Here is a 15,055-nt window from a genome sequence, read left to right as displayed (position 1 = left end):
AGAAACATCATATCAAATTCTCTGGGACACTATGAAAGCAATACTTAGAGGAAACTTTATTTCATGGAGCGCATTTAATAAAAGAAGTAAAACTCAAAAAATAAACGACCTAACACTACAGCTCAAAGCCCTAGAAAAAGAACAGACCAACACCAAAAGTAGTAGAAGACAAGAAATAGTTAAACTCAGAGCTGAAATCAACAAAATTGAAACATAAGAAACAATACAAAAAATTGACAAAATAAATAGTTGGTTTTTCGAAAAAATAAACAAAATTGATAAACCTTTAGCCACACTAACAAAGAGAAGATGAGAGAAAACCCAAATCACTAAAATTCGGAATGAACAAGGAAATATCACAACAGACACGACTGAAATACAAAACATAATTAGAAGCTATTTTGAAAATCTTTACTCCAAAAAAATAGAAAATTTCGAAGACATCAACAGGTTTCTAGAGACATATGAATTGCCTGAACTGAATGAGGAGGACATACACAATTTAAATAGATCAATTTCAAGTAATGAAATAGAAGAAGTCATCAAAAGCCTACCAACAAAGAAAAGTCCAGGACCAGATGGGTTCTCAGTCGAGTTCTATAAAACCTTTAAAGAAGAGCTCATTCCAATACTTCTCAAAGTATTCCATAAAATAGAAGAGGAGGGAACCCTCCCAAACTCATTCTATGAAACCAATATTACCCTGATACCTAAACCAGACAGAGACACATCGAGGAAAGAAAATTTCAGACCAATATCCTTAATGAATATCGACGCAAAAATTCTCAACAAAATTTTAGCAAATTGCATACAAAAACATATTAAAAAGATAGTGCACCATGATCAAGTGGGTTTCATCCCAGGGATGCAAGGTTGGTTCAACATCAGGAAATCAATAAATGTAATTCACAATATCAATAGACTTAAAGTCAAGAATCACATGATTATTTCAATAGATGCAGAAAAAGCATTTGATAAAATACAGCACCCCTTCATGCTCAAAACACTAGAAAAAATAGGGATAGTGGGAACATTCCTTAACATTGTAAAGGCCATCTATGCTAAGCCCATGGCTAATATCATTCTAAATGGTGAAAAACTGAAAGCATTCCCCCTAAAAACTGGAACAAGGCAGGTATGCCCTCTTTCACCACTTCTTTTCAATATTGTCCTTGAAACTCTAGCCAGAGCCATTAGACAGACCAAAGAAATTAAAGGGATACGAATAGGAAAAGAAGAACTCAAACTATCCCTATATGCTGATGATATGATTACATACTAAGAGGAACCAGGAAATTCCACCAGAAAACTTTTAGATCTCATAAGTGAATTCAGTAAAGTAGCAGGATATAAGATCAATGCACATAAATCTAATGCATTTTTATACATAAGTGATGAATCTTCAGAAAGAGAAATTAGGAAAACTACCCCATTCACAATAGCATCGAAAAAAATAAAATACTTGGGAATCAATCTCACAAAAGAGGTGAAAGACCTCTACAATGAGAACTACAGAACACTAAAGAAAGAAATTAAAGAAAACCTTAGAAGATGGAAAGATCTCCCATGTTCTTGGATAGGAAGAATTAATATTGTCAAAATGGCCATACTACCAAAAGTGCTATACAGATTCAATGCAATTCCAATTAAAATTCCAATGATGTACCTTACAGAAATAGAGCAAGCAATTATGAAATTCATCTGGAAGAATAAAAAACCTAGAATAGCTAAAGCAATCCTAAGTAGCAAGAAGGAAGCAGGGGGTATCGCAATACCAGATCTTCAACTATACTACAAAGCAATAGTAACAAAAATGACATGGTATTGGTACCAAAATAGAAAGGTGGATCAATGGTACAGAATAGAGGACACAGATACAAACCCAAATAAATACAATTTTCTCATACTAGACAAAGGGGCCAAAAATATGCAATGGAGAAAAGATAACCTCTTCAACAAATGGTGCTGGGAGAATTGGAAATCCATATGCAACAGAATGAAACTAAACCCATATCTCTCACCATGCACGAAACTAAAGTCAAAATGGATTAAGGACCTCAGAATCAGACCAGAGACCCTGCATCTTATAGAAGAAAAAGTAGGTCCAGAGCTCCAACATGTCGGCTTGGGACCAGACTTCCTCAACAGGACTCCCATAGCATAAGAAATAAAAGCAAGAATTAATAACTGGGATAGATTCAAACTAAAAAGCTTTCTCTCAGTAAAGGAAACTATCAGCAATGCGAAAAAAGAGCCTACAGAGTGGGAGAAAATCTTTGCCAATCAGACTTCAGATAGAGCACTAATCTCCAGAATCTATAAAGAACTCAAAAAACTCTACACCAAGAATGCAAATAATCCAATCGACAAATGGGCTAAGGAAATGAATAGACACTTCACAGAAGAAGATTTTACAAGCAATCAACAAACATATGAAAAAATGTTCAACATCTCTAGTAATAAGAGAAATGCAAATCAAAACCATCCTAAGATTCCATCCCACCCCAATTAGAATGGTGATTATCAAGAATACAAGTAACAACAGGTGTTGGCGAGGATGTGGGGAGAAAGGTACACTCATACATTGCTGGTGGGGCTGCAAATTAGTGCAGCCACTCTGGAAAGCAGTGTGGAGACTCCTTAGAAAATTTGGAATGGAACCACCATTTGACCCAGCTATCCCACTCCTTGGCCTATACCCAAAGGACTTAAAATCAGCATATTACAGAGATACAGCCACATGAATGTTCATAGCTGCTCAGTTCACAATAGCCAGATTGTGGATCCATCCTAGATGTCCTTCAATTGATGAATGGATAAAGAAACTGTGATATATATATACAATGGAATATTACTCAGCCATAAAGAATGATAAAATTATGGCATTTGCAGGCAAATGGATGAAATTGGAGAATATCATGCTAAGTGAGATAAGCCAATCTCAAAAAACTAAAGGACGAAAGATATCGCTAATAAGTGGATGATGACACATAATGGGGGTGGGAAGGGTTAGTGTTAGGGTTAGAGTTAGGGTTATGGAGGGGGGCAAGAATGGAGGAAGGAAGGACTGTATAGAGGGAAAAGAGGGGTGGGAGAAGTGGGGGGGGAGGGAAAAAAATAACAGTATGAATCAAACAACATTACCGTATGTAAATTTATGATTACACAAATGGTATGCCTTTACGCCATGTACAAACAGAGAAACAACATGTATCCCATTTGTTTACAATAAAAAATAAATAAATAAATAAATAAATAAATAAATAAAAATAAGGATTATAAAGATTAGTTGTCAAAATGATTCCAGGATTAAATATATGACTGTTGTATTGAACCTGGGTTTTAAACCCATCTACAAAGCAATGTTATTCTTAGCAAGGTCCTAAACCTGTGTAAGAATCAGTTAAATTATTCCATGTTCTAGCATTATGAGTCTATAATCTTAGAAAGTAAACCAATAATGTAAAATTAAACAGTGAATTAAAACTACTAATTTATTGTTTACATTAGTCATGTCATTTCTTACCAACCATATACAAAGTCTTTTAAGTCTATATTTCTTATTTTGTCTCACTTATTTTAAAAACTATGTATAACTAAATTTGAAAATTTGATTTGATCTATTTTCTGTCTTTTCAAAACTATTATGAAAAGATGATCATAAAGAACTCGGTTTGGAAAGATACAAATCCATACATGAAAAACATTCTACTTGTACAACAGCAAATTAAACGTATGGTAGCATGATATTTCATAGCTCTGATTGCTTTAAAAAAAATGAAAGTTCAAGTTTCTTAGATTTTTTATTAGAGATAATGATCAATATTTAAAACTAAAAATATTTACAATAAGAAAACTTCTTAAATATAAATGTATCAACATTGGAAAATTATTTTAAATCTTATAAAAAGTAAAACCTGAAAAATAAGTAAGTCATATTAGATGAACATTAAAAGAAAAGAAATTAAATATCATTTGGGTAATTGTTGCTGCATAATATTTAATTCAAATCAAAATTAAAATCACATCTTCAAGATCAAAGACTCATTAATGAGCTTATTCAATTTGGGGGTTATAGAATTTCATCAAAATAACAAACAGATTTGAAGACAGGTATGGTGGCACACATCTGTAGTTCCAGCTACTTTGGAGGCTGAGGCAGAAGGATTACTTAAGCCCACAAGTTCAAGACCAGTCTCAGCAACACAGGGAGACCCCATCTCAAAAAATGAATAAATAAATAATTGAAATGTCTTGATAGTCATTACTTGTTTAACTATAAAGCCAGTCTCAGCAAAATCAAAGTGCTAAGCAGTTCAGTGAGACCCTGTCTCTAAATAAAACACAAAATAGGACTGGGGATGTGGCTCAGTGATAAAGTGCCCCTGAGTTCAATCCCCGGTATCCCCCCAAAAAAAGAAAGAAAAATGTGGGTTAATATTAATGTGATACAAAGTTTATTAGATAGAAGACAATTTAGCATAGTTAAGTACCCAGACTTTGGACTAGCTAGCTAGACAGGGCTTGTACTAATCCCTGATCAGCCACTTACTAGCTCCTGTCCTCAGGCAAATCAGTTAACTTTTCCCTTCCACTGAGCCTCAAGTTTTCCATTCTTAAAAGAGGAATGAGAAAAACCTACCTTGAGAGGATTAAATGACATCATCAATAGGAAGTGATTATCTCTGTACCTAGCACAGGGAAAACACTCAATAACAGATAGTAATTACTATTTTGGTTAATATATAGAACATAGTTACCTGAAAAGTCTGGAACCTGACCTATTCCAAATTAAATACATTTCTGGAATTTATATTACAAAATTCCAGAAGTGCTTTTTCTTTTGGTGACTGAAATGGTCCCATCTTCTGAATGCATTTCCTTATTATTTTCTTGCCATTTTATGAATTAAGGAATAGGATAAATAGCACTTTCAAAATTGCTTTTCACTGCTTTCAAATGGTTTTTACTCAAAAAATATAAAATCTAGAATCATCACAATTTAAACATTACCCACCATGTAACTGGTGTTGCCCTTTATGAACTATATCATCTTGTTCACATGTATGAGCGAGGTATATGTGGAATCATCATGACTGTGAAATTCAAGGGGGCTCTAAATGCTGCCTGGCAATCTTACTGTATTTTCCTAACCCATCTGCTCTCCCATTCTAGACCACTATCTTACACATTTTCCTCACTTCTCAATCCTCCAATACCTTCACCCCTCATTGTTACTGTTATCTTGCTTCATATTTTACTTAAAAAACTAAATTAATCATTGAAGAACTCACACAGATTTTTCACCACATCAAGAGGAATGTAGAGGGTATGAATAATCTCCCTGATTTTACACTGTCAGTAAAAAGACTTTTCAACTGTGCTTTATAGAGTTCTCATTCCTTTCTCTATGATACATTTTCTGCATTCTCTTGTTTCTGTTCCATATTATTGATCACAGCTTGGCTAGTTCAACTTCTTTCATTCAACCTCTAAGGTTAAAATGCTACTGGATTATTTCAGTAATCTAACTCATCTAATTTCAATCCTCCTCCTCTACAATATAGCCTGGACACAGCAGCCAGAATTAATCTTTAAAATGTAGGTCTGTTGATGCTATTGCTGTGCTCAAAACTTCAGAAAGTTCCCCATTTCTATCTGAATAAAGGCTCCCCATATTCTCTCTGAATAGTCTTTACAATAGTTTACAGGGACCCATGTAAACTCTTGCCTCTTCTACTTCTCATCCCTTTGCTGTTTCCATGGGCTCCCTTGCTTTCCTTGAACACATTTCTGCTTTATAGCCTTTGCAATGGCTTTTCCTCTCCCCAGACCACTCTTCCTCAGTAACTACACAGCTAATTCTCTTAACTCCTTCAAATCTTGGCTCATCTCACTAATCAAATACTACATGAAAATTGCAGACTTCGAGTTATTTATTTTGTATGTTTATATTATTTATGATACAGATCTTCTATATTATGCATAGATCAGTCCTAGAATTGTTACTGGATAATCTTGGCAACTCACTAGTTAGTTTTAAGCCTCCATCAACTCTCTCATATATAAATTGAGAAGTTGTTAAATATGTTAAGTTCTAAAAAATAAAAATGTGATTCTTTAGTTACCAAACATTTGTGCAGAAAATATGTTAATGATTATGACCTTAAAATGAAGCACATTAAAACATGTGAACTATATGCCAATAAACAGTCAAGTGTAGCACAAGTTTTCCACAATTATTAAGGCAGGACAATTTTCTACTTGTGGAATATGCAAGCAGGATATTGTCAAGGGTTTGCTGAATAGTTATATGAAAATACAATAATATCCCTGAGTAATCAACATAGAAAATAATGATAAGACATAACAAGAATTGTGACTATTTAATTCCTTCATTACTCTTTGCAACTTCTGTGATAGCAGCAGTCCTTTGCTTTTCAAAGTCACCATTACTGTTTGTAGGTTTAACAAGCATTGTAACTTGCAACATCTTTCTTCAATTAAGTTCTCTACTATCCATTCAGACATAGGATAGGCATTTCTGGTAAAAGAAGTAAAAATAGTACAGTAATTTCAAAATAGATTGAAGTTTTCATTAGTAGTATTTCTTCAAAAGAAATATTTATATGCTTTACAATAGCTGAGATTCCACAAAAATAAAATCTCATCCCACAAATGTATAAAAGAAAAAAAGTATAGAAAACTGATTAGTGTTTTTAAGGGGGTAGTTATTGGGAATGAATCCAGGAGTGCTCTACACTGAGCCACACCCCCTGCCTTTTTGATTTTTTATTTTGAGACAGGATCTCAATAAGTTGCTTAGGTCCTTGCTAAATTGCTGAGGCTGGCCTTGAACTTGCACTTCACCTGCCTCAGCCTCCCAAGTCACTGGGATTATAAGCATGTACCACCACACTTGGCTAAAGTAACTTTCCAATAATTTAATCAGTAAATAAAATTAAAACTTATATAAAAATGTGGTCCTATGAACCTCCTCAGGGCATACATATATTGAACCAAGAGATATAACCATTTCATTTTTGGATAATCACATAAAATAATTTTAGATTTCAGTCTAGACTAATCACAAGAAAAGGTAAGTTTGATTCTGCAATTAAGGGCTCAATTTCCATATCATATCATAATATGTCATAATATCCATATGTCATTTGGGCAGTGTAGTTATTTTAACATTTAAAATGATGTTTCTGAACTTTTAAACCAAAAGCTAAAAACATACCTTCTTCCCTAATCAGGTTGCAAAGTTTTATCTTGTAATTTATGAAGAGAAATATTATTTTAAAATTGCTTAAGGATAAATTCTTTTGGGGGTCATGGTACCAGGGATTGAACTGAGGGGCACTCAACCACTGAGCCACATCCCCAGTCCTATTTTGTATTTATTTGGAGACAGGGTCTCACTGAGTTTTGCTTAGTGCCTCACTTTTGCTGAGGCTGACTTTGAACTCGTGATCCTCCCATCTCAGGCTCCCAAGCTGCTGGGAGGATAAATTCTTATAAATATGTCACTATTTTCAAATGTAAGTTATCAGAAGGTTTGCACTTTGTTTTCATTCTGGGAATTCTTATTGTACTGGAAGAATATCACCAACATTGACCATACAATAGGACTTCATACCTCCTTTAATCTTTACTATCCATTGTTCCAAAACACAACATTTTAAAAAAATACTTTCAAAATAGCCATAATGCAATAAAAATCCTAATTTTAGTAGACCTTTTAATGAGGTTTTTGAAGAGGACGCCCATCAACTGATCCTACCCATTTGCTCATTTAGAAGCCTTTTATTCATACCGAATTTTTTTAAAAACACAAAATAAATCTTGTTATGGAAATGTAGGTCTCTGCATCTTAATTTTATGACCTCAACTCATATTCACTCTCAGTCACCACTCTTGAAGAAAATTAAAGTGCAAATGCAAGGCAGACTACCAATAGTTAAATCTTGGTGGTATCATGAGAAGAGTTAGCTGCCTTAGGGATTATCCTCAGATTTGACAGGGATAAAGCAAGGAAAGGCTAGAGGACCCTGATGTGAATGCAATTTGGTACTGAGCACAATGAGGAAGACAAAAGATACTAGCCAGCAGAGGAGCTACCTCAAGGTAGCACTTTGTTCCACAAGGAGACTAGAAAATGCTAAGTACACAGAAAATTTTTAGTTTCTGTAGAAGAATCAGGGCTGCTGTGGGTGAAGAGGAAGATACCTACTGGTAATAAAATTAAGTCTCTGACTGAGATGGGTATTTGGAGTAAGGCAGAAGAGTAGACTCCTGAAGAAATTATGTCATATTTTGGTCTTTCTGCTTTTGAAATCCCATAAAAAAAAAAAAGAAAACCTTTCTCCTTATACTAATTAGTTGTTAGCTAATTAGTATATTATTCATACATGATTCTTAAATTGCTTCAATCTTGGGTTAACAGCAAATTAATAAATTCCTCAAAGTTCATATCTCCATATAACTCATGACCTCAGCACAAAACTCAGCACAGCTTAAATATAAGCAAAAACCACTTTTTTCCTGATTTAAATTCATCAGCCAACATGAAAGTCACTACCTGTCCAAAAGGCACAAAAGGTAGTGGTCCACCTTCAGTTCCAATATTACTTCTATTGTGTTTTTTCCTTTCTTTTTCCCTTGGTGGTAATAGGGATTGAACCCAGGGCCTTGTGCATACAAGGCAAGCACTCCACCAATTGAGCTATATCCCCTGCCCCTTTTATTGTGTTTTGATAAGCTCTGTAGGAACAAATAATCAGTCATAAAACAGAAACTACATAAAAATATATTTACAACATTTATAATGTGCCAGGAATCCACTGCTTGGAGTAGATTCTTATAAGCAAAAGGAAAAAGACCTTTTCTAGATTATTTCAAACTATAGTATATATTCCTCAGTTCGGTAACTAGCAAAGATTCTTCCCTCACTTCCCCTGACCAAACTACTTATTCACATAATTTTCAGAAACATTTTACCAAGATGTTATCCTAAGACGAACATATTTTCCTCATCAAGTAGTAAAGTGAAAGATAATAAACTTGGGCAACAAGAATTTCATTTTAAAGCCTACAATCTAACAAAGAAATATGGCCTGAAAATTATCTTCAAAATGAAGTTTTTAGAAATAAAATTTATTAGCAAACAATATACTAATAAAAGTAATTTCTAATTATTTAAAGAGATTGGATCATTATAGGTTATAATATGGAGATTCAACTAAAGAAATATTTTCTTACTAATGTTTTAAAACAATTCATACTTTGAAATAATATTCAACTGATTGATTGTCCTTTAATAAAAATAAGCTTCCAAATTACTAATTTCAGTTTTCTTTTTTTCCAAACTCTCCTAGAATTAGAGAAGCAACAATGTATTGGAATGAAATGAGTATGGAAAGAAAATGGTCTCCTAGCAAAAGCAATTTCTCAGATTGCAAAATCCTTCCAAAATGCTGTAAGACCCTTCCAAAGAACTCCTTTCAGTTATCTATTCTTCCCGTTAATTTTGTTTTTGATACAGTAACATGAATCTTAAGCACTAGTTGTTATTTAATACATTTCAACTTTAAACTTTTTTTGCATTTTAAATTGTCATTACAGAAAATGTTATGATTAAAGATATTGTAGCGCGGGATCCAAGATGGCAGACTAGAGGGAGGCTGCATTCCTTGTCGCAACATAACGACAAGCAGAGGATATCTGTTTCTCGGTGAGGCAGTTTTTGCTGCTTATCAATCCCCTGGTGTTTACCTCATTTGTCTGCTGTGATGACCTGCAGTCTGCCAGCATATGGATGCCTTTTTTGAGTGCAGATTGCTCACTGTCAGGCGTCTATCATCCGCCATTTACCTGCCTCTCACCTGACTATCGCCTGCCTTACACCTATCCATCACCCAACGCACGAGGTTCACCTTCCAATTGTCCGACAACAGTCAGCAAACTGATCGCCGACCATCAGTGGAGCACCAGCTGCCTGCTGTTGCCTGGAAGTTCATTGTACGGTACCTGCAGGTTTGATTACAGGTGGCTGCCGCCATTTTGAGACAACATCAAGGCCCTGTAGGACCCCTGGCTGGTCTGACTGAGCCCCATCTCCAGGATACATCAGCCCAACCGATCATTCCCTGCCTCTGGAGCCCTCACATCGACTGACTGCTCCCTGCCGCCAGGACCCCCGGACCAACTGACTGCGCCCTATCACCGGGACCCCAGACCGACTGATTGCCCCTGGCCTCCAGGATCCCACAACCACATCAAACACACCGGAACTCCAGGACCCCTGCCAGACCAACTGCATCCGGTCTCCAGGACCTCCAGCTGACCACGTCCACCCCTGAGGTGCAGCTCCCCACTTGCCAACACATTTGGAAGCCAGAGCAGCCATCTTGGATAATCCTGGAAGCCCTAGCTCCGATCTTTGGGTGGGGCAAATCCTATCCTGAGACGCCTGCTGGAGACTTGAAGCTCATTGTCAGGAACCTCTCATGCATCAGGCTACTGAATTCTGGGAGGTTTCATTACTATATGACTGTTATAGTGTAGATTTTCTTTCTTCTCCTTATTGAACAATGTTAAGTTTTTATTTCTTTACTTTTCTTGCTCTCTTTTCCTTTTGTTTACCTGTTCCCTCAGAGTCTCTTTCTCCCTTTTTGGCATGCTAACATCCAATTTCTTTTGCTTACACTCTCACCCTTTCTATTTTCTAGAAATTCTGTATATTCTTTTATTATCCCATTAACAGCCACACTCTATATCCCTCTGCATCCTCTTTGTCCTCCATTAGAAACTGCAGACCTTATTGCAAACCTGTTTGTTTTACCAAAGATAATATTTGAACTCATTTTGTTTATTATGACAATTTTGTTATTGTCCCCATAGGGGCTATTTGGTCTAGGATTGCGTAGTGTCTGAATTGGGTACTGCTAATATTGATCTCCCCTTAAAGAAAGGGTTTTGGAGACCTATAGGGCCACTATAAGCCTATAGGGGGAAATCTGCAATACCCCAGATCTGCACTGCTAGAAGGGAAGATACATGAACAACATGAAAAAACAAGGGAAGAAAATGATCCAAACAAATCTAGATTCTATATTAATAGAATCCGATGACAGTATGTTAGAAGAAATGTCAGAAAAGGACTTCAGATTGTACATGATTAAGATGATTCGTGAAGCAAAGGATGAGATAAGAGAGCAAATGCAGGCAATGAATGATAATACCAATAAGCTGATATAGCAAGTACAGGAAGCAAAAGATCATTTCAACAAAGAGATAGAGATTCTCAAAAAAAAAAAAAAAAAAAAAAAAAAAAACCAAATGGGAATTCTTGAAATGAAGGAGACAATAAACCAAATAAAAAACTCAATGGAAAGCATCACCAAAAGATTAGACCACATGGAAGACAGAACCTCAGACAAAAAAGACAAAATATTTAATCTTGAAAATAAAGTTGCCCAAACAGAGAAGATGGTAAGAAATCATGAACAGAATCTCCAAGAACTGTGGGACATCAGGAAAAGACCAAATTTAAGAATTATTGGGATTGAGGAAGGCACAGAGATACAAACCAAAGGAATGAACAACCTATTCAATGAAATAATATCAGAAAATTTCCCAAACCTGAAGAATGAAATGGAAAATCAAATACAAGAGGCTTACAGAACACCAAATACACAGAATCACAACAGATACACACCAAGGCACATTATAATGAAAATGCCTAACATTCAAAATAAAGATAGGATTTTGAAGGCCGTGAGAGAAAAGCATCAGATTACATGTAGGGGGAGACCAATATGGATAGCAGCAGACTTCTCAACCCAGACTCTAAAAGCTAGAAGGGCCTGGAACAACATATTTCAAGCTCTGAAAGAACATGGTTGCCAACCAAGAATCCTATACCCATCAAAACTAACCTTCAGATTTGAAGATGAAATAAAATCCTTCCATGTTAAACAAAAGTTAAAAGAATTTATAAATAGAAAGCCTGTGCTACAGAATGTTCTCAAAAAATACTCCATGAGGAGGAAATGAAAAACAACAATGGAGGTCAGAAAGGGAGGAACTACCTTAGAGAAAAACCACTCAAAGGAGAAACCAAGCCAAATTAAAAACCAAAAATAAGCCAAATAACTGGGAATACAAATCATATCTCAATAATAACCCTGAACGTTAATGGCCTAAACTCATCAATCAAAAGACATAGACTGGCAGAATGGATTAAAAGAAAGACCCAAAAATATGCTGACTGCAAGAGACTCATCTCATAGAAAAAGACATCCACAGACTAAAGGTGAAAGGATGGGAAAAAACCTACCCCACACATGGACTCAGTAAAAAAGCAGGGGTTTCCATCCTTCTATCAGATAAAGTGGACTCCAAGCCAAAGTTAGTCGGAAGGGATAAAGAAGGACATTTCATACTGCTTAAGGGAACCATAAATCAGGAAGATATAATGATAGTAAATATTTGTGCCCCAAACAATGGTGCATCCCTGTACATCAAACAAATCCTTCTCAATTTCAGGAATCACATAGACCACAACACAATAATTCTGGGTGACTTTAGCACACTGCTGTCACCAATACATAGATCTTCCAAACAAACTCCAACCAAAGAAACCATAGAACTCAATAACACAATCAATAACCTAGACTTAATAGACATATATAGAATATTCCACCCATGAACAAGTGGATTCATTTCTTCTCTGCAGCACATGGAACCTTCTTGAAAATAGACCATATGTTATGCCACAAAGCAGCCATTAGGAAATGCAAAAAAATAGAGATACTGCCTTCTGTTCTATCAGATCATAATGGACAGAGAGTAGAAACCAATGACAAAATAAAAAACAGAAATCACTCCAACACCTGGAGACTAAATAATATGCTATTGAATGAAGCATGGATAACAGAAAATATCAGGGTGGAGATTAAAAAATTCTTAGATGTCAATGAGAATGATGATACAACATATCAAAATCTCTGGAACACTATGAAAGCAGTACTAAGAGGAAAATTCATTGCATGGAGTGCATTCCAGAAAAGAATGAAAAGTCAACAACTAAATAATCTAACATTACAGCTCAAAGACCTAGAAAAAGAAGAACAGAATAACAGCAAAAGTAGTAGAAGACAGGAAATAATTAAAATCAGAGCTGAAATCAATGAAATTGAAACAAAAGAAACTATTCAACAAATTGACAAAACAAAAATTTGGTTCATTGAGAAAGTAAACAAAATAGACAAACCCTTAGCAACACTAACAAAGAGAAGGAGAGAGAAAACTCAAATTACTAAAATTCATGATGCAAAAGGAAATATCATGACAGACACCACTGAGATACAGAACATAATGAGAAGCTACTTTGAAAATCTGTATTCCAACAAAATAGAAACTACCGAAGACATTGACAAATTTCTAGAGACATATGCTCCTCCCAAACTGAACCAGGAGGAAATACACAATTTAAACAGATCAATATCAAGCAATGAAATAGAAGAAGACATTAAAAATCTACCATCCAAGAAAAGCCCAGGACCAGATGGATTCTCAACCAAGTTCTACAAGGCCTTCAAAGAAGAACTCATTCCAATACTTCTCAAAGTATTCCAGGAAACAGAAAAGGAGGGTACCCTACCGAACACATTCTATGAAACTAATGTCACCCTCATACCCAAACCAGGAAAAGACACATCAAGGAAAGAAAATTTTAGACCAATATCCTTGATGAATATAGATGCAAAGATCCTTAACAAAATACTGGCAAACCGTATCCAAAAACATATTAAGAAAATTGTGCACCACGATCAAGTGGGGTTCATTCCTGGAATGCAAGGATGGTTCAAGATTCATAAATCAATAAACGTAATCCATCATGTCAATAGACTTAAGGATAAGAATCATATGGTTATTTCAATTGATGCAGAAAAAGCGTTTAACAAAATACAACACCCTTCATGCTCAAAACACTAGAAAAAATAGGGATAGTAGGAACATACCTGAACATTGTAAAGGCTATTTATGCTAAGCCCATGGCCAACATCATTCTTAATGGAGAAAACCTGAAAACATTCCCTTTAAAAACTGGAACAAGACAGGGATGTCCTCTTTCACCACTTCTATTCAAAATTGTCCAGGAAACTCTAGCCAGAGCAATTAGGCAGACTAAAGAAATTAAAGGGATATGAATAGGAAAAGAGGAACTTATGCTGTCACTATTTGTGGATGACATGATTCTATATTTAGAGGATCCAAAAACCTCCTCCACAAAACTTTTAGGCTTCATCAATGGATTCAGCAAAATAGCAGGCTATAAAATCAACACACATAAATCTAAAGCATTTTTATACACAAGTGACGAAATATCTGAAAGGGAAATGAGGAAAACAAACCCATTTGCAATAGCCTCAAAAATAAAATAAAATACTTGGGAATCTATCTAACCAAAGAGGTAAAAGATCTCTAAAATGAAAACTACAAAACATTGAAGAAAGAAATTGAGGAAGACCTTAGAAGATGGAAAGATCTCCCATGTTCCTGGATAGGCAGAATTAATATTGTCAAAATGGCCATACTACCAAAAGTGCTATACAGAATCAATGCAATTCCAATTAAAATCCCAATGATGTTCTTACAGAAATAGAGCAAGCAATCATGAAATTCATCTGGAAGAATAAGAAACCCAGAATAGCTAAAGCAATCCTTAGCAGGACGAATGAAACAGGGGCTATCGCAATACCAGAACTTCAACTATACGACAAAGCAATAGTAACAAAAACAGCATGGTATTGGCACCAAAATAGATAGGTAGATCAATGGTACAGAGTAGAGGACATAGACACAAACCCAAATAAATACAGTTTTCTCCTACCAGACAAAGGGGCCAAAAATATGCAATGGAGAAAAGATAGCCTCTTCAACAAATGGTGCTGGGAAAACTGGAAATCCATATGCAACAGAATGAAACTAAACCCCGATGTCTCACCCTGCACAAAAATCAACTCACAATGGATCAAGGACCTTG

At 35.4% G+C, this 15,055-nt stretch overlaps 1 pseudogene; it reads right to left on the bottom strand.

Annotated features, from left to right (window-relative positions):
- The window catches only part of LOC124985588 (tudor domain-containing protein 3-like), a 102,900-nt pseudogene that overhangs the window by 16,973 nt on the left and 70,872 nt on the right, over positions 1 to 15,055 (bottom strand).

This window comes from Sciurus carolinensis, chromosome 5, assembly GCF_902686445.1.
Source record: "Sciurus carolinensis chromosome 5, mSciCar1.2, whole genome shotgun sequence".
NCBI lineage: Eukaryota > Metazoa > Chordata > Mammalia > Rodentia > Sciuridae > Sciurus > Sciurus carolinensis.
Note: the sequence above shows the minus strand (reverse complement) of the source record. Positions and strands in the feature narration are given on the sequence as shown.